Source organism: Numida meleagris, chromosome 11 (assembly GCF_002078875.1).
Source record: "Numida meleagris isolate 19003 breed g44 Domestic line chromosome 11, NumMel1.0, whole genome shotgun sequence".
Lineage (NCBI taxonomy): Eukaryota > Metazoa > Chordata > Aves > Galliformes > Numididae > Numida > Numida meleagris.
The window spans coordinates 1,659,252-1,677,426 of NC_034419.1; the positions used below are offsets into that span (position 1 = coordinate 1,659,252).

Here is an 18,175-nt window from a genome sequence, read left to right on the forward strand (position 1 = left end):
GACCATAGCTAGCCAGAAAAGGAAAGAAAGAAACAAACCAAAGGATCTGGACCAGTCCGAATGGAAGCATTTGCTGGGCCACGGGAGGTGAGCGTGGAAGGGAGAAGGGAGAAGTAGTGTCCAGGCAGTGACTTGTGCAGTCTGAGCGTGCAGGGAATGTGCTGTCAGGCACTACGTCCATGCTGAACTTAGAGTGCATAGCCAGAAACAATGGGTCCTGCATCAGCAAATATGTCGTCTGTTTGGAGGGCCAAGGCAGATTCAGAGGGCTAATACATCTAGTCCGTTTCCCCCTTGTCCTGTACTGCACTCATTCACTTTCTAATTTTTAAGCCTTGGCCCTGCTTTTTCACAGGTACCTGAACTTTTTCTGATGCACCAGTGCCCAGCTCACTGCACTTCGATCCTCTCCTCACCCTCTGTGTCTTTTTCAGTTCTGCTCATACACTGGCCTTTTACCCCATCCCACCACTCTGCTGGCCCCAGGAGTTTGCCTGTCCTGTACACTTTGTGCATGAAGTGGTGAGCCCTCATTGGACCGTGCTACCTGCTCTGGTTCATCACAGTAGAGGAAATGGATGGAAAGGGAGAAAAAAAGTTCATTTAGAATGTACTTAATCCTAGGTTTGGAAATCAAGTTTCAGCCCAGCTGATTCTGGCAATGGTGAATACGGTTTGTGGTCAGAGGTATGCTGTGGTGGTTTGTTTCTTTTTAGTAAATAATAACAATTATACACTAGCGTCTTTAGCGAAGTTTGTCAGGCTTAGGTCTTTGAATTTGATTTCTGAAATGTTTTGTCTTAGCATTGACAGTATTTATGAAACCTAGAGCTAAGAAGCACAGCGTATGTCTGCAGGATACTTTAGAGGCTGGGTGATGTGCTGGCTCATGAGGGTATTAAAGAGCACCATGTTGCATTTTTGTAGGGGAAGGCTGCTTCCAGCAGCAGGCTGGAGGTAGCTGCCCCTCTGAGAGCACTGCTGGCTGAGCTGCAGTGTGCAGCCACCTTTCGTCATGGCAAGCACTTGTTGGAGCCCTGAGCTGTAGGCTTTCTCTGAGAGATGGACTCTTGGTCTAATCCAGTAGGACAAGTGTTAAATTCCTATATTATAGCAAAAACAATAACAAAAATGCTTGCATTTCTCTGGGCTTGCACTGCATAGCGATTACGTGTCTCTGGAAAATCACGTGGTGCTGCTGACCTTCTCATAAAGACAAGAATGAAGAAAAATTGTTCTTCCTTCCAAGAGGCGGAATTTGTCAGACCCGCATCTGAGGGAATGTGCTGCTGTAGTACAATGTGTTCCTCAGTGCTCTGCACACATTGGCCCGGGCTCCTTTTGGTACACAAGCACTGCAAAGCTCTTTGGATGTGGTAGCTGCAAGAACCTCAGATACTCCCAGAGCCCTTGCTAAAGTACCGACTGTGTCTGCTGCCTGTGCCTGTGAGCGTGAGGCTGTGCTGATGCCAGCAATCTCCTGTGCACGTCAGCTTTCTGCAGCCCTGCAGCTGCTCCCTTGAGGCACAGAAAGGCTGACGCTTTACAGAATCACTATCAAAACGCACTTAATTTTCTGGCATCTCAGTGAGTCTTTGGAACTGTATTGAAACTGTTTTTTTTTTTTTCTGAAGTGATGCTTTCAGAGGGGCCTTGTTTTCCTGCAGGACCTTGAAGAGTGTGATTCAGGTGTGTATTTCTGGAGAGTGACCTGGTGCAAAGTGCCTACCAGGATCTTGCTGGCCTTCTGAGTTGGGGCTGGGGAAAGCTTGGTGTGTGGCAGAGCCCTGCAGATGGTGCTGTGTTCCTAGCCAGCTGTGTCCATGGGGAACAGGCTTTCTGAGTGCTGGTGCATGGCAGGGCGCAGCCCCCAGCTCCACAGAGGACTCAGTGGATAGGGCTGCAAAATGGGGCTTTAACTCCATTCCTGTGCTGCAGTACAGGGCTTGTGTTGGGAGGCTGGGAGGGGTCCTTGTGGCTGTGATGCAGGACTGGAGTTGTAGCTGTGCTGGTAATGGGAGGCCTGAATCCCCCTCAGGGCTGCACTGATCCATAGTTTTGGACAGTCTGTTTTTGTTCTGGTGTAACTTGCAAGTGTACATCCTGAAGTGCAAGTGCCACCCCTGCTTTCATGTTCTACTCAGGATGTGAAGTGAACGGACTTCCTAAATACCTCAGAGAGTCTAAGAAATGTGCAGCAGGGATGAGACCCGTTTCCAGGTGCAGAGCTGGTGGTCGCAGGGGACACTCAGCCAAGGTGGCCCAGGAAGCCTGCAGGGAGCCAGATGACTGAATGCATGTGGGTTATGTGCCAGCACCCAGTTCTGTGATATGGGGCCATAGAGTACAATGGATTGGAAGAGAGCTCACCAGTCATCTAGCATAATTTCCTTGTCCAAGTGAGGATCAACTTGGCTTACATCATTCATGTTAGCCTAACTTGACCTAAAAGGCTCCTGGGGATGATTGGGATTTTTGCACGCAGTCTGTTCTGATGCTTCTTTGTTGTTACAGCAGGAAAGTTGTCCTTAGTGCCTCGTCATCCTTGCTTCCATTGAAGCTGGGTACTGCTTTTCTTGTCCTGAGGAGCAGAATTTGCTCTTTCCTCAGAGCAGCTTCCCTGTATTAGTCTGTTCCCATGCTTCCTCACAGTCCTCATTTCTGAGGAAACACCAACGTGGTGTTTTTGTGGATCTCTTGCACACCCTTCCTTCCCTGCTGGAAAGAGGGACAGAGCATCCTGAGCGGTAGTGTGCTTCAGATGTGCTGCAGGGAGATGCTTGTGCTTGTGGTGATTGAAACAATAGAGCAGCTGCAGCTTCTGTTATTGTGGGGAGAAGTTATTTCCCAAGCAGTGGAGACCAGGCCAAAACTTGCATTAATGTTTTGTTTGTCTGGGCAAGTTTTCAAAAGCTGTATTTAAAGTTTTTGTTTAGAAACTTGTTTTCTTTTGCTCAGGGTTGCATCCAGAGGGACAAACACTCAGTGGGAGAAGGCTTCTTTCTCACAGTTGAGATGGTGATGAGATACCAAGAGAGACTTTGTCAAGTTTCTCCAGCCTACTGCCTTTTCCACAAATGTTTTAATGTGCTTTTAGTTAAGTGTGTGGGCTTTAAGATGTTCTCCCTCCCTGTGGAGGGTCATCTTACAGCCTTTCTCTGCTGCTTTTGCCTGGCAGCTGCTCACAAGGCTCAGCATGATCTGTACAGTGCCTGGTGAGGACAGCAGGCTATTTACATAGTACTATCCCTTTGCACTGGTTTCGTGGCCAAATCACACTTGTCATTCAGTTGCTGAGATTTGGGACAGGTTGCATAAGCTACTGTAACATCAAGGATGTTCTAACAGCATGCAGTAGTTGCAGAATCAGACCTGTAACCAGCTCTCTTGCCTTGTGGTTGCCTTTTTATGCCAGTTGAGCTGAGGATGACAAGCCCAGGGTTCAGAGCCTGCACCTAACTGTTGCCAGCGTTTGCACCTCAGACTGCTCCTGTAGTTGTGCCTGTGAGCAGGAGGTGGTGCCTTGCAGGATGCTGACCTGTGTGGTCTCTGCCCCTTGCCAGTTTGGTATCACCCGTTACTACCGTGGTGAATCTGGCAGACCAGCCTTCTGAAGGCAGAATAAGTGTATGAGCGGTTTGCCAGATTGCCCGCTCACTTCAGTTTGTGTTTTTGATCCCTTCTGAAGAAGGTGCGTATGGATCGTGTTAGCCTCAAGGTAGAAAGAATGGAAAAGAATGGAGCAGGCTGAGGAGCATGCTGGTAGTGAGTGATGAGATCACTCTGATCTTGTGCTCTGTGCACGCAGCTCCAGGGCTGGACCTGTGCTCAGACCTTTGGGCAAAATGGTTTGTGCAAATGTATTGGGAGCACTTGCAAAATCAATTGTATTTAAGGGATTGCCTCTTTGAGTAAACTGCTTTAAGTTGCTTTCTCTTACACCAGAAGAAAGAGAAATCCATGTGCTGGAGGATTTCAGTGCAGGGACAGAGGCAAGTTGAGAGGACAGATGTGGAGGAACCTGGTGCCATCTGTTCTTGCCCGCGAGCAAGGCTCAAGTAATCCCAGCTCTGCCCAAATACAGGTGTTGCCTGCATTCTCTTCTGTCTGCTGTTCCCTGGTCAGAGGCACACAAACTGTTGTTCCACTCTGCTCCCTTTGGGAAGTGTAACACCATTTGCTAGAAACTTGCGGCTGGTTTGGGCCTATGCTGGGATTTGCCAGACCTGGATTGGGATTCCTGCTGTGTGACCTTGGGCGCATTATTGCTTACTCTGCCTCCTGCTGCTATGGTTGGGATAAATATCACTTTATGATCTCAGAATATTTTAAGAGTGCCTCATATAGTGAGTGTGAGGTAGTCGGTTACTGTAGAAAGGTCTGTGACTGTCCTGTGGTATTCATCTCAATCATACCCAGACAGAGAATGAGCCAACAGCACCATGCTACAGCATGACAGATCAGGTTTGTTTTGCTTATTTTCAGTGATTCAGTTATTGTTGTGCAAAACCAAAGGATATGGGAGTAAGTCAAAGTACCGTTGCTAGATTTTCCACAAGCGTGTCTCTGAGCACGATGAGAGCATGACCCAGGCAAACCAGCCTGCTGCAGGGTGCTGAGAAAGTTAGGACTGCATCCTGTTCACAACAGCCAAAGGTGCTTTTGCAGTACAGGAGGATGAAATACATCGTTGCTGCAGTGCTGCCACATGTTGTGGTCACCATGGTTTGTCTACCTTACGTGGTTCATGTCAGAACTGTAATTTTAAATAGCAGCTTCCTAGCTTTTAAGGTCTTTAGCTTCATCTTCTCTTTTCACCAGCAAACCTGAACAGTCACTTTTCTTTGTCTTGCATGCTCATACGATTTTGTTGAGAATGGGCATCAACAAGAAACTAGTTTCAGTTGCAGTGTTACCACCATAAACATGGCTACATGAGCAAAGTTACTGCAGGATATAAAGCCTTAGAACAAGCATGCAAACAAACTGATGCCTGGGGAGGAAAGTACCTCATCCCCATTAAGTATCTGCTCTGGTTTCAGCTTGTTTAAGTAGTCTCAGCGTTCATTCTTTTTTCTGTGGCAGCTGAAGTATTCTGAGATCATCCTGCCCATGGCACGGAGCATCGGGAAACAGGGATTCTCAGTTCCCAGGCTGGAACTGCAGCATGGCAAAGAATTTGCAGTATGGCAAAGAAGAGTCTGCCATCCAAACATCCAGAGCCGATGCAAATGGCAAAGGAAAGAGCTCAACTGCTCTTAATGATGCTTCTGGCAACCACACTGGACTTGTTTCTCACTTCACTGCTTCTTATCCTCTCTTAAACAGTATAACCATCGCAGCTGTCAGCTGGGAGGATGATAGTGCCTCAAGAGTAGGAAGCAGTTATTGCTGTTCCTTTCTCTTTGCATGAAGAAAAGAGGGGAGAATGTGGCCAGAGAAGTGTTTGATTTGAGGAGCCTCAACCTTGAGTGTAGCATGAGGGCGACTTTCAGTTTGCATCACTTGCAGAGTCCGTGCTAAATAATGCAAGACCTGGGCATGCAAAAATGCTGGGTGTGATGGAGGAGGAGGAGGGAGTGGTAACCAAACAATTCTGTGAGATCCATCTATAGGAGATAAGATCCTTAAGAGAGAGTGTGGTAAAACAAAGCTGAGTCTTACAGGAGGGATGGCCTGTGCTGCCAAGTTCCTGCTTTGCAACTCTGAAATGAAGAGCACAGTTGGGGAGCTGAGTGTCCATAAAGTACAGGCTTTGTTCAGGAGGCAAACTGAGCATCTCTTCTTTAATGTGTGCATGTCAGAGGGTGAATGGAGCCCCTCCTGCAGTGTGGGTGGCTTTGCAGCGGCCCACGGGGGCAACAGTGAGCAACAGTGCAACAGTGATGAACTGAGTACAGCACCCTGAGGAGCCTCGTTCCATTAGAAGCAGAGCACTGCTCTACATGTGGCACAAAGATGCTGCTTGCCCATGGTCCTGTAAATACTGTTTGCAGCGCTAGGTGTGAGTGTATAGGAGACAAGTGGGTTTTAGTGGGATTTCTTGAGCAATTCTTATGTGAAAGATTTGGATTTCTACTTGGTGGTAGCTGATGTACTTTGAGCTGCCTACCTGCTGCTTTCTTCCCAACGGTTGGCTTGTCTCCTATGTTTGTATATGTGCTACAGCATGGGCACAGTGTGCTATGAAGTGCCTGCTGCAGTGGAGTCCTGAACCTAGCAGCCTGAGCTGCTACGAAAGCAGCTTTGCCCAGTGGAGTGCCTTCTGATGGCAAAATCCTCACTGTTGGTCTGAAATACTCATAGGTTTGTGTTGGGCTTTGATGTTCCAGCTGTAAATCCAGAGTGGGCAGCTACAAATCTGACCTCAGTGAAGTTGCCCTGCATGCTCCAGCTGGGCTGAAGTTGGCCCACCTGGTGCTATGCAGTATTTGTGTTCCATGAAACAAGGATCCCCTCACTGATTTAAGCCTTTCCAGGGACTTGAGGTTGTTAAGCTGGTAAGACTTTCCTCCTTTTCCACATTGCTCTGCCACTCATTGAGGATGACCTTCTCACCATCCCTTTTGACTTTGAGCTTGCTGCTTCTCTCAAGTCCTCCTCTGACCCTTTGCAAGCCAAGCACAGCATGTTTGTATTGCTGTAGTGCTTAAAAGCTGTTCTCACAGGTTGTTCCATCTCTCTCTAAGCTTTCAGTACTCATTTCTCCTGCCAGTGCCTTGTGTAACTCTCCCTATGCCAACACTGTTGGCTCCATGGGTGAATTTCCTTATGCTAGATAATTTGGAATAAGCTTGTGACAGAAGAATTCCACTCTAAAATGCACTTTACTCCTGCATCGCCTTTCATCTGATTTTGTGGCTGATGGGGTTTGCTGGAGTGAAAGTCATGCTGCTAGCATGTGTTTTGTTTGCAGATTAAGGCTATCCTGCACCCAGACAGGACTCTTTCATTTAATGTGTATGGGCAGGGGGCACTCAGGCTGCAAGCAGGTTTAGTACTTCAGCTTCCAGGTCAGTGAGTTTTTTGTCTCATTTGTGTCAGCAAACAGCAGCCCTTTGTTCAGCATCATAACCTTTTCTGCCTCAGCGACACGCTCACGCACACATATGTGATGCAGATCCTGAATCGTGCAATAAACTCCACGGATAAGTTCCATAAGGCCAGCAAAGACATCATCTGTCTTACTTCAAGGGTCAACTGCGTGCCTTACTGACCAGTGTTGAAGCCAAGATTGTGGAGGCAGTTAATTATTCATTTGTTTTGGCTTTTCCATCCATCATTGCCTATGTGGGAAGGAAAAGGGGAATAGATAGTGAGTGAAGTGTTTGTCTTTGACCTGGTTGCCTTTGTCGCTTGTAAAAATCAGGATAAATAAATTAGTTAAGTATTATTTAATTTAGCCACTGAGTAACATTGTTACTAAGAAGAGCCAGGATGAGGACACCAGGATAGGTCATGGGCACTAAAATTGAAAGATGAACGCATCTGGCTGTTGCTGGTACCCTGATGGCACAGGAACTGCTTGCAGCCCCAGGTCTTTGACAGCTGGTGCCTGCTAGCACCCTCCTCTTCTCCTGCAGAGCTTGGAAAAGCAAGAAGCACCTGGGAGGCACCATCCTGCTGCTGATGGTGTGCCCATTCTCATGGAGCCCTCTAGGAGATATCTCAGTGCTGAAGAAAGCTATGTGGGCCCCTCGAGCATCCCAGTGTTTGTCCTGCACAGGAGCATGACGCTTTTCCTTCAGGAGCTGACCTGCTGCTTTTCTGGCCAAAGAGGCAAGGCAGCCCCTTTTTCTGTGCTCTTCTGACCCAGCAGTGCCTTACTCCTCCACCAAAACTGCACTCAGTCCTGGTGCGCTCACACCTGGCTGGGCCTGCCCTCCTGCATCCTTGCTGTTTGTGCTGTGGGGCCTTGCAGAATTCCCTCCATCCTGATCCTCTTGTGATTTGTCCCTAACAAAAAAGCCCTGCTCGGTCTTCTCAGAATTACCACACATTGCCCTAACTCAGAACTGCTATTGCCTGGCAAGTTCTGACATTGTGAAGCTTGCTTTTCTTTTTTTTTCCTTTCTTTAATCAGAATTAATTTGTTTATTTTTTAGATTTCCCACGAGAACGCTATGTCCCAGATTTTGATTTTAGAAATGCTTTGCTCTGTGATTTCTGAATTTTCATTTTGAATTATATCCATTTTAAGTTGTTGTACTACTTACGGACTGCTGATTTGCGAAGTATACACTAATAGTCATAGTATGTGTGCTGTATAGGAAAACATTCTTTTGACTGATAAGATCAGCTGCTACTTAGTTTGGATTGAAACTTCTTATCTTATTCCCTAGAACAGGAAGTCCATTGTTTGCAAAGTAATGAAAGCCTGACAATGCCATTATAACACTCAGGAGCGCCTTAATCTAAGGCGGCAGGTAATATTTTGTTCTCTAGTATGATGCAATTCATCTAATCATCTTAAAAAAGATGAAATATTTCACAGCTACTGTCATGTTAGGGCAAGGCAGTAATGATATATGTGGTATAAAAACCTCTAGGATAAAACGTGCAATTTGGAAGTTCTGAAATAGAGCTTCTAAGCTGCCAGAAGCAGAGCTGTTCCAAATAGCTTTGGCAAGAACGTTTTTATCAATGTTATAAAATCAAACAAATATCTTCTTAAAAGAAGCTTTTCCCAACAGAATGCTCTGGAGGTGCTTTTTTACTAGTTGCCTCTCTGTCGCTGTGAAGGTAGTGAGTATTTGTTATGCTTCTTTGCACTGTGAGTACAGAAGACTTAGCTTTCTCATCAGGACTCAAACCCAAGTCTCCATATTGAAAGTCCTAAAAATTCCTTCTTTGCACGAGCTACTCATCACTGGCTCCCACACAGGAGCATGCTGTTCAAGCAGCTGCCATCTTTGCTGCCTCTCACACGGGGAAAGGACAACGTGCACTTGCTGCTGGGCCCCTGCCATCCCTCTGCTCCCTCTGCACTGGGGAAATGGCAGATGTAGTCAGGCCTCTTTCTCTTTTCCAAGGTGCTGCCCAAACAAGCAATACAAATGTGTTCAGTAAAACAGGGAAGGCCGGAGCAGGGGTGATAGCATATGTTAACTTGGAGGCTGAAGCATTATCAGCTCAGTAGTTTCCTTTCCTGTCGCACTTTGCATTGTGATGTGATGCGTAGCGGGTGAGCTTCTGTTGCTCATGTGGAGGAGTGTTTCTCTGGTTGCCTTTCTGCAGTCATCACTGCAGACAGCAGTCGGAGGCCACAGGTTGGGAAACAAAATTGTAGCGTGGCTCACAGCACAGGTGAAAACTTTATCAATCTCAAATGAAATACATGAGGTTGTTATGCCACATAGTTAAAACAAACTGATACTGTAGAGACAGATTACTTGTTTGTTTTAAGCAAACATGTTTGCTTTGGGACTAGCATCCACAGTGGATGAGCAGTTCTGTGCTGTGGCAAGGTGAAGGATCACAGTGACAATGCAGATTTTTCATGGCAGTCCATACACAATCCGGACGTCAATAGTTACAGGATATAAAGTATTCAGCAGAGAAGCAGGAGATGGTTAGCAGTATGCTGCCCAAACTGGTCTGCCTGTAGCAAGATCAAGCTGCCATGTTCACCCACAATGCACCAATTTAAAGACTACTTTTATTTTTATTATTGGTATCATTGAAAAAAACCCATACCTAAACCAGCCCAGAGAATCTGCCTGTTATGCTTTGCAGCCTTAAGGCTATTATTACTGCAAGGATCTGGGAGCAGCACATGAGTGTAGGGTATGAGGGCACTTCTTGAAACTGTGCCACTGAAATAGCACTGGGCAAGTTCCTATGAGTGTGCTCATCTGATTTTTATGTGCACAAGACAACAAGATGTCGGCATTTGCCTCAGTTCGCAGAACTAGATTGAGGTTTGGAGAACGGAGGAATTCTTTGTTCCCTAAGGTAAGGTCTGGGTTTAGCTACATTCAAATTGATTCTTTATGCAGGTATGAGAGTGCCTTTGCTTGTTATTAATCTGTATTCTGTGTGCCATTTTTGCTGTCTGAGTTTGTGCTCAAAGCGAGCCTTGGAAAGACCAGGCTAAAGGCTGTGATCCAAGAGACATTGTAGCTCAGGTTGCAGTACCAGAAGCTGCAGGGAAGCCTCAGGGTAATGAAGTCAGCAGGAATTTTTTGCCCGTGAGTAGGGAGCTGGTGATTCATTCATAGGAATGCCTGAGGAGAAGTGGCCCACATGAAGAAAAGAACGTCCCCGTTGTTCATGGCAACTAGGGAGCTTCAGTGGATGTATCTGGCCATTTGGGATGGGTGGTTCAGCTGCATCTTGGAGCTTTGGAGTCTGGTTAAAGGCTGTGTAGTTCTGAGTAGGACAGAGGTCTTAGGTTTGGAGCCCTGATGGAGCTTCAGTCCTGGCGCTGCTGGCTGACTTAAGGAAGGGGCAGGCAATCGGCAGTGAGCAGAAAAGCCTACCAGCAGAGAAAGAAGGCCAAGGAAGAATGGGATCAGGGGAATCTTCTGTGAGTCTGCTGGCTTCAAAGTCAGGGAGCAGAGCAGTACAACTAGTCCACAGTGTGGGAGCCCTGTGTGAGCACAGAGAGGCCGGGACTGAGTGTGGGCAGCAGCTGGGGGCCATGTGTGTCCTCAGCCCACACAGAAACCATCTGCCTGAGATGCCTGCAGGGGAGAGAGCAGGGAAAGAGCTGGGTGCTATGGAGGCAGCTGGGCAGCAGGGGAACTTAGATACTGATAAGAGTAAGTATGGTGGAGTATTGGGGTGGAGGAGTATTGGGGCCGATATGTTTGCAGGGATAGTTTCAAGGAGACTGTCCTGGTACAAACAGGAAGGTTTAAGACCAAGATTCAAGAGTGCCAGGAACACTGTGTATGGTTCTGTCAGAAAAGAATGCTTACATAGGAGCAGGTGCAGAACAGGGCTCAGAGGTTGAGTAAGGGCCAGAAAGCTCAGCAGATGAGAGAAAACTAAAAGAGATCAGTTTGTTTTGCTTAGCAAAACAAAGACTGGAAGAGGAATGTGATGTCTGTCTGTAAACACTTCATTGCAAAGTAAATACTAGAGGGGAAGGAGAGGTCTTTTATAATAAAGATCAATACTGGCACAAGGACAAATTGGTACAAATTTGCTATTAATAAACTTAGCCTGAAAATTAGATTTTGAGCCATTAGAGGAGTGAGATTCAAGAGCAGTGTCTCAAAAGGAGAAATGGAAACTGAAGGAACCTGAAAAGCCTGCAGGAGCAAAGAAGTCAGAGAGAAAATTAAACCTGTGACGCATTCTCATTCTGTTTTATGCATGCCAGTGCTATAGACGGCCCAATCCCAAGGGCTGGGCAGGAGAGCAAGTTGCAGCAGTCAGCAGCCGTAATGGAGAATCAACAGCCAAGTTACAAGTCAACTGCAGGACAAGAGGAGTTTCAGGGTAGCTGAGCTGTGCAGATAGGCAGCTTTGGCTGTATCCCAGTGTTTACGTACAGAGACTTCACCAAATTGACTAAGGGTAGGGCCGTCTGACAGCATCTTGCAGAAGCAAATCCTGTGGAGTAGGATGCTATTGTAAGCCTTCCCTCTCCACTTCCCAGCTGCTGCCATTTTCTGTTCCCTTCTGGCACAGATCTGTGTTATGGCTGTAGTAGGGTAGCTTTGTCTCTGTGTGCATCATTCCTTATATGCTATATCTCTGTGTATTTCTTTTCATTAAAGATTAAAATATGTTCTAGGGCATGTTTGAGGAATGCCTACAATTTTGGTGGAAACTTTCCAAGACAGCTTTTAGACATGAAATTGCAAAAGGAAGTTTAGCAGAACTGCCTTTGTCAGAGGAGGTACTAGGACCCTTTTGCAAACCGTCTTGGTTAGGTTTGCTTGGAATTGCAGGAAAATGTTTTGGTTGAGAGAAAATGAAGTCATTTCTTGGGATTGTTTTCACAACTGCTTTGTTGCCCTGGGTCAGAGCTGAGGACTGCTCACCTATAAGGCAAGCTGAAGTTTTCAAGCTAGAAAATGAGAGGAAAATGCAATTAGATAAGCCAAAAATCAACTAACTAAAACAAAATCTTCAACCCTTGGTGGTAGTATATGGAAAGGTATTCCTAGAAATGGCAACAGTTTGGAATTAAGAATGCCAGAAGAAAACAATAATTAGATGTTACTGGACAGAAGCGTGAATGAAAGGAGTAGAAGAGCATGCAGAGCAAGTATCTTTTTCAGCTCATAATGAGACATGAACATTCAGGCAGAGAAACAATTGACTTCCCCTTCCTTCTGGCTGCAGATCTGGAGAGCGTTGGAAAGTGATGGGCGAAAGCTGGAGGAGCACTGTTGCCTGTCTGGAAAAAGAAAAAGTTTCTCCTCTGTAATTTGCCATAGTATCCATGGTGTAGCTCTGCTGAGTTTGCTTTTGCATAGCATTTTACTGTTACTAATAGACTTCAGTTATTTGTTCCCCTGCATGATCCTGTGATCCTGGCTTGGCAGTAAAACTAAGCAGAGCATTGGAAGGCTGCCATTAATGGATGGAGTCAATGCATTGGAAGGATATGATGAGTGTAAAGATTCCATTTCCCAGAACCGGCTCATCTGATGATGTGAAATGTCACAGGTCTTTCAGAAGTGGCCGGTTTCCCTTGCCTGCAGCTCGTTAAAGCATATGGGTCTTAGATTTTCCAGTGGTCATGGACCAACAGGGAATTTTGGTAAGGAGAAGGGAAACCTTGAAGGACTAACACAAGTGTGATCTGCAGGTAACAGATTTCCTTTCTCTCCTTTTCCTGCAATATCTGAAGAATGAAGTTAGAGACTCCTTATTTCATAAAGACAAAATTTTTGTGCTGGGTTGTCCAAATCTGTTCAGTTACAAGTATACCTCTGTTCCAGGCTGCCTGAGGATGTTTGCCTGAGCATTATGAGGTATTTGGAAGTAGCCTACCTATATGCTGAGTACCTCCACAATCTTCTCTCTTGGTGAATAGAGGAGATTAAAGCAGCCAAGTGCTGCTCACTAAGAAAATAAAAGACTCGAGAACCATCATATGACTCTTCTTCTGAGAACTTCCGCACATTCTCTTGTGCGTTCTGTATCAGTTTAACATAGGAGATGGTCTGTACAGGGGAGAGTCCAAACCAACTTCTACTTCTTTCATTTGCTTTCCTTCCTCTGCCATTCTTCCTTTTCTTTCCCTCACAGCTTCAGTGAAACCAAATACGTTTCATCTTTCCCTTTACCTGTGCCGGCAGTGAGGGTCATTGCTAAGAGGTGGTTCTTAAGGCTTCCCAGCTCTTGCTGCATTGACTTCAGTCTGGCCATAGGTAATGAGATGTGAAGTATGTGAATCCCACAGAGAGTGCATGTGAGCTCAGACAGAAGGAAGTGGTTGAATTTGGAATGTGTTGCAGGAGATGCATTGAAAAATCTAGCTAGAATTTCCCTGTAATGTGAATGCTCCTATTCATGGTTGTCAAGATTTTTCCATTAAAAGAATAAAATCCCTGCAATGCATTACAGGTCTTTATCTGAGAAGTTACGTTCCCTCCTCCTGGCTTATTTAGGGCATCAGAACAACTCTAATAAAGGAGGCACCCCATCTCCTGTCCTAACCTCCTAGCACCCACTCCTGTCTCCGCAATTAGCTTGGCAGCTGGGGTTGTTCTTCGTGCCGATGCGACATGTTCACTTGCGCTGACGTGGTTTCCTGCTGCCGTGAAGGAAAAGGTTAAGGACTAAAAGCAGCTCTGCCATCATCCATAAGGCATGAGGAGCCTGGTGCCGCTCCTGCCCTGCGGAATTCCATTACCTGATGGGCTGGACCTTGCGGCCTTCCCTGAAAGACAATCCAGTTCCAGGAACTTATAAATACCCTTTGGTAAGGCGGATGGGGAGCGCGGTAGGACAGAACGCGGTGTGTCCCTGTGAATTGGTTCAGAAGCAAGTGCTGTGAGCCTGTTCTTGAACTAAATTACAGTTGGTGCAAAATAGAGTACGCCAACAAGCAAACCTTGGCAGTTTGGATGTGGAAGGCCTCCCATGCTCAGAAATGTTCAACCACTGCTTGTGGTTTCATTGTGTGGATGCAACAGATGAGGCAGATTGTGTTAGAGGATAGATTAATAAAATGAGGAAGAAGGTCTGCAGGAAGTGGGGATTACCCTCTTTCCCCTTCCCTGGCTAGGTTCTGTTTTCTACAGTCTTTGTAGAACAGTGTGATGCCTCGCCAGCTATTGAGGTAGATTTAACATTTAATGTCCACATCTCTAGCTAGGATTATGAAGAGTGCTACCTCTTTTTAACATTTGAATGCAAGGGTGTCTGCATTCTGCTGCCCAAAGTTTAAATTTAGACGTAGCTGAATATTTGGGGAAGAGGAAGAAGGGGAGGCTGATGTGATGCAGAATTCTGTATTCAAGGCAGTAGTGCCAGGCCTTGTTGAGGGAATCCACGTGAAGGAGGCTAACATCGTGCAGTGCCCTGAGAAGACCCATACAAACCAGGAACTACACTGATATTGCTGCTACTTGTCCTCTTCAGTCTCTTTCTTCTGTGCTGCCACTGGCCAGGAGGAGCAATGCTAAACTATTCCTGCAAGTGGTGAGACATGCGCTTTTCATTTCACGGGGTCAGAGAAAGAGAAGGTGTGAAAGTGAAGTTTAGCTGCAAATACACTGTATCACGGTGATAGGGGCTTCTCTTCTGACCTGTTAGTATGAAGGTGTAGTGCTTCTCATTTTAAGAACTTTTCCAGAGTGCTTTATAGCTTTACCGTGCTTGACCCATTCAGATGGACACCTGTAGGAAGCATCTGAAACGCAACACACAGTTTCACAACCTTGATCCACAACACACCTGTAGTTTTCCACCTGAAATCCTGATGCTGCTGGGAGGAGCTGATGGGATCGTGACTCATGGCAAGTGACTCATGGCCTGCCTGCCCCACTGGGATAAAATCCCTGCAGAGAGGGTTTGAAGGATCACCTGCTTTGATCACACGGGCTCACATGGAGGCTTGTCTCTAACCTTCTGTCTCTGTTGACAGACATCTCATTTGGAGGCGGCTGCTCACATCCTGCTCACGGCCTTTGCAGCGATGTTAGCAGAAGGATCTCCAAGAGATGAATTTGTAACACGCTATGGCCTAGGTTTAGGCTTAGTATCAAGTAGTTTGGGTTCTATGTTTTGTTCTCTGAAGTGACGTCAAAAACATGACCAAGTTATTTGGAAGTATTCTGTTTCTAAAATCTGTTGGGTTCTGCCACTGCTCTGTGCTCCTGCCTGGAGCACCCAGAATAGTTTGGGCTCAGGCCTGGCTTGCAGTAGCGCAAAACTCTCTGGCAGAGTACAGGTGTCTCGATGTGGGTATGAATTAATTTTTCACTGCTCTGAGCTCCTTCCCTCACTGGCAGGGTAGCAGAGAGGCACAGTGACACAAGGAAGATGCAAACGGATCAGTTCTAATTAGTACGACAGTGCTGATGAGGCTGAAACTTGTGCTGACAAAATGGGGCTGTATTAACTTTGCACTGATTTATTCCAAATTTAAGCACTGTTTGTTCCCATGCAAGCAAGGAGGAAGTGGAGAATTATGCTTAATATTCATTTTCAGCATTGCAGTTAATTGTGAAGTTCTCTGAAACATGAATATATTTCCTTTCCTAGCGTTTCCCCTTCTGTTAAACTAAATCTAAGTTAAACCATTGATTTCCTATCGGTTTTGACTAAAAAAGGCCATTCTTCACAGTAACATTGTCTTCCCTTTCTAGTTGAATTGATTGTGTATTAATGCTGATTTGTAATCTGAGCAGTGCATTTCGTGTTGCATTTAACTGTAACATGGTTGTTGCAACTTCAATCATTCGGCGCTCTGTTTATCTGTATAAAGATATCTATAGTATCTGTTCCTCAGCCTGGTTCAGACTTGCAGGGGGTTTTTATGTTTGTTAGACAGCTGAGATGAGCATTTTTATTCTTTCTCATAGGAGATACAGAAGCAGAAGATGAGAGCATATGAAAAAATAATATGCTCAAGTACAAGTTTTTAAATAAGAAAAAATTGTACGAGGTTCACAGTAATCTAGTTTACAGTAGGGCATGAAAATGGGCACTGTGAAAGCTTTGGTGAAGGAGTAGTCCCTGCAGACAAAAGTAAACAGGTGCAAGGGTTGTATGGCAAGGTTACCAGGTTCTATTCTGTGGCAGTGGAATGGCAATATATGCATGCAGCTTCTTCTCATTAAGTAACATTGCTGGCTTTTTAGGCAAGCATGTTTTGTTTAGAAGGGCAGTCCCAGGTTTCAAGTATTACCTCAGATACCTGTGATGAAATGAAGACCTTTAAGCTCCTTACTACCCGTCTTAGTAGAAATTAAATATTGTGGCCCTATAAACTTGAGCACTCATTCTTATGTGAAGTGAGCAGTGCTGTGATTTACCATCACTTGTGAAAACATCCCGATTCTCATTTGGTCTGGTGTTGTTTTACTTTCATAGCTTGAAAGATGCACTGAGACATAAAACCAGGAGGGCTTTACATCGTGTCTATTTTCCAAGAAGGAACCTTCCCATGCTGCAGGATGCAATGTGTTCTGTGGCCTTGGGATGCACAGAGCTGAAACTCCTCCACAGCAAGCGATTGCCTGCAGCCCGAGCCCTTCCTGCCCTCGTGTCCATGTGTAGCAGCCCCTGCTCTGTGCCACCAGAGACACCTGCAGGCAAGCAGCCTGTGGCTTGGCTTGGCTTGGCTTGCCAACCTGAGCTCTGTTTGAGCAGTAGGGTCACATCCGTAGGGTGAGGATTAAACAGGGAAGCGAGGGAAGGCAAAGCACCTGAGCACAGCAAGGCTTGTAGGACTTGTAAAGATGGGAAAACTTCTGCTGTCTTTTTGAGGTTGATCAGCCTCCACGAGAGCAGACAGCATGACCCTCCGCTGGCTCAGGAAGCCGTGCTGTGCACAGAACCTTTGTGGTGGCCAGGAGGCATGGCGTGCAGCAGGGCTGTGGTGAAGAAAACACTTACTGAACCTGGCAGCAAGCACATAGCTTGTCTTGGTGTGCCAGCTCTGCGGAGGAGGGAACCGCTCTTCACTTTGTTCAAGAAGTTTGACCTCTTAGGGCCACACTGAAGGGGACAGCGCAAGCCAGAGGCTGGTTCCAAAAGCGGCGTGCTTTCTGTTTCATGCTTCAACAGCAGGATCTTACCTTTGGGATGGCCCCAGGTCCTGGTTCCCTGTGAGCTCCTGCAAGGATAGGAGCTGCTGCCTCACCCAGGAGCAAGTGCTTCACTGCTCCCTCCTTGAGGAAGAAGCAAGAAGCTGTCCTGGCTTTCAGAATGCGCAGTGTCCATTGCCTGCGCCATACAGCAAGCTGCAATGCAGTCATCCATACCCGCCAGTCAAGAGCTCTATAAAAATGCAGAAGCAGGCAGTGAACACGGAACTGCTGAAAATACGTGCAATTGCCATGGAGAAAGGAGCAGAAAGAATGTTAAACTCTTGATTAACAGAACAAGTAGATCAAGACCTTTGCCTCTGGTCTTTGACGAAACAGTAGAAGAAGTTTGGTGGAGACGTGGAATATAAGCCTAGGCACCTGGGAGGCACTGGGTACTCCAGGAGAGCAGTCTGGGTGCTGACACGGGTGCAAGTCAGAGCCAGGCTGGATGTGCCTTACTTTCACCATTTACCCCTGAGGAAGTTCCTGTTCTGAGAAGTTCAGTTGGGTGTCAGCTTCCACCCGAGTCAATGTAAGAAACAAAGGCTGCACAGGGATTGCTGTTCTGCTTATCAGTCTTGTGCAGAATTAGTTAAAAAAAATATATGAATCATTTTTTTTTTTTCTGAAAGAAGACATTCCCAAAGAATGGGACGATCTATTTTTTGCTTTCTTTAAAACAGTTTGGTGGTGTGAAGGGAGCCGCAGTGGTGTGCGGGCCAGGGTAGTCTCATCCTGGGGCTGTGAACTCACTTGAGGTAAGTCACTCCTGTGCTTGGATGTCATTGTGCAATCTGAGCCGTGTGATAACAGTGTGAAACATGCAGTGTTGGGGTGAGAACGACTCTACAGTCATGCTCTTTAATGCCTTTTCTATTCTGTTGGGCTCAGCAGAACCTTGGGGTGCTTGCTGGCTGAAGGCTTGGGGTGAGCTCTGGCTGGGGTTGGTT

General features: G+C 46.2%; 1 protein-coding gene across 19 annotated transcripts in view; it reads left to right on the forward strand.

Annotated features, from left to right (window-relative positions):
- HEMK1 (HemK methyltransferase family member 1) overlaps positions 1-18,175 on the forward strand; it is a 127,093-nt gene that overhangs the window by 31,083 nt on the left and 77,835 nt on the right. For 6 of the 19 annotated variants that reach the window (XR_002442586.1, XR_002442596.1, XR_002442597.1 and 3 more), the window contains exon 13: positions 9-17,983. The gene's annotated coding sequence lies outside the window, so the exon portion shown is untranslated. The remainder of the gene's footprint in view (positions 1-8; positions 17,984-18,175) is intronic. The other 13 variants (XR_002442590.1, XR_002442603.1, XR_002442594.1 and 10 more) reach the window with 3 other exon arrangements.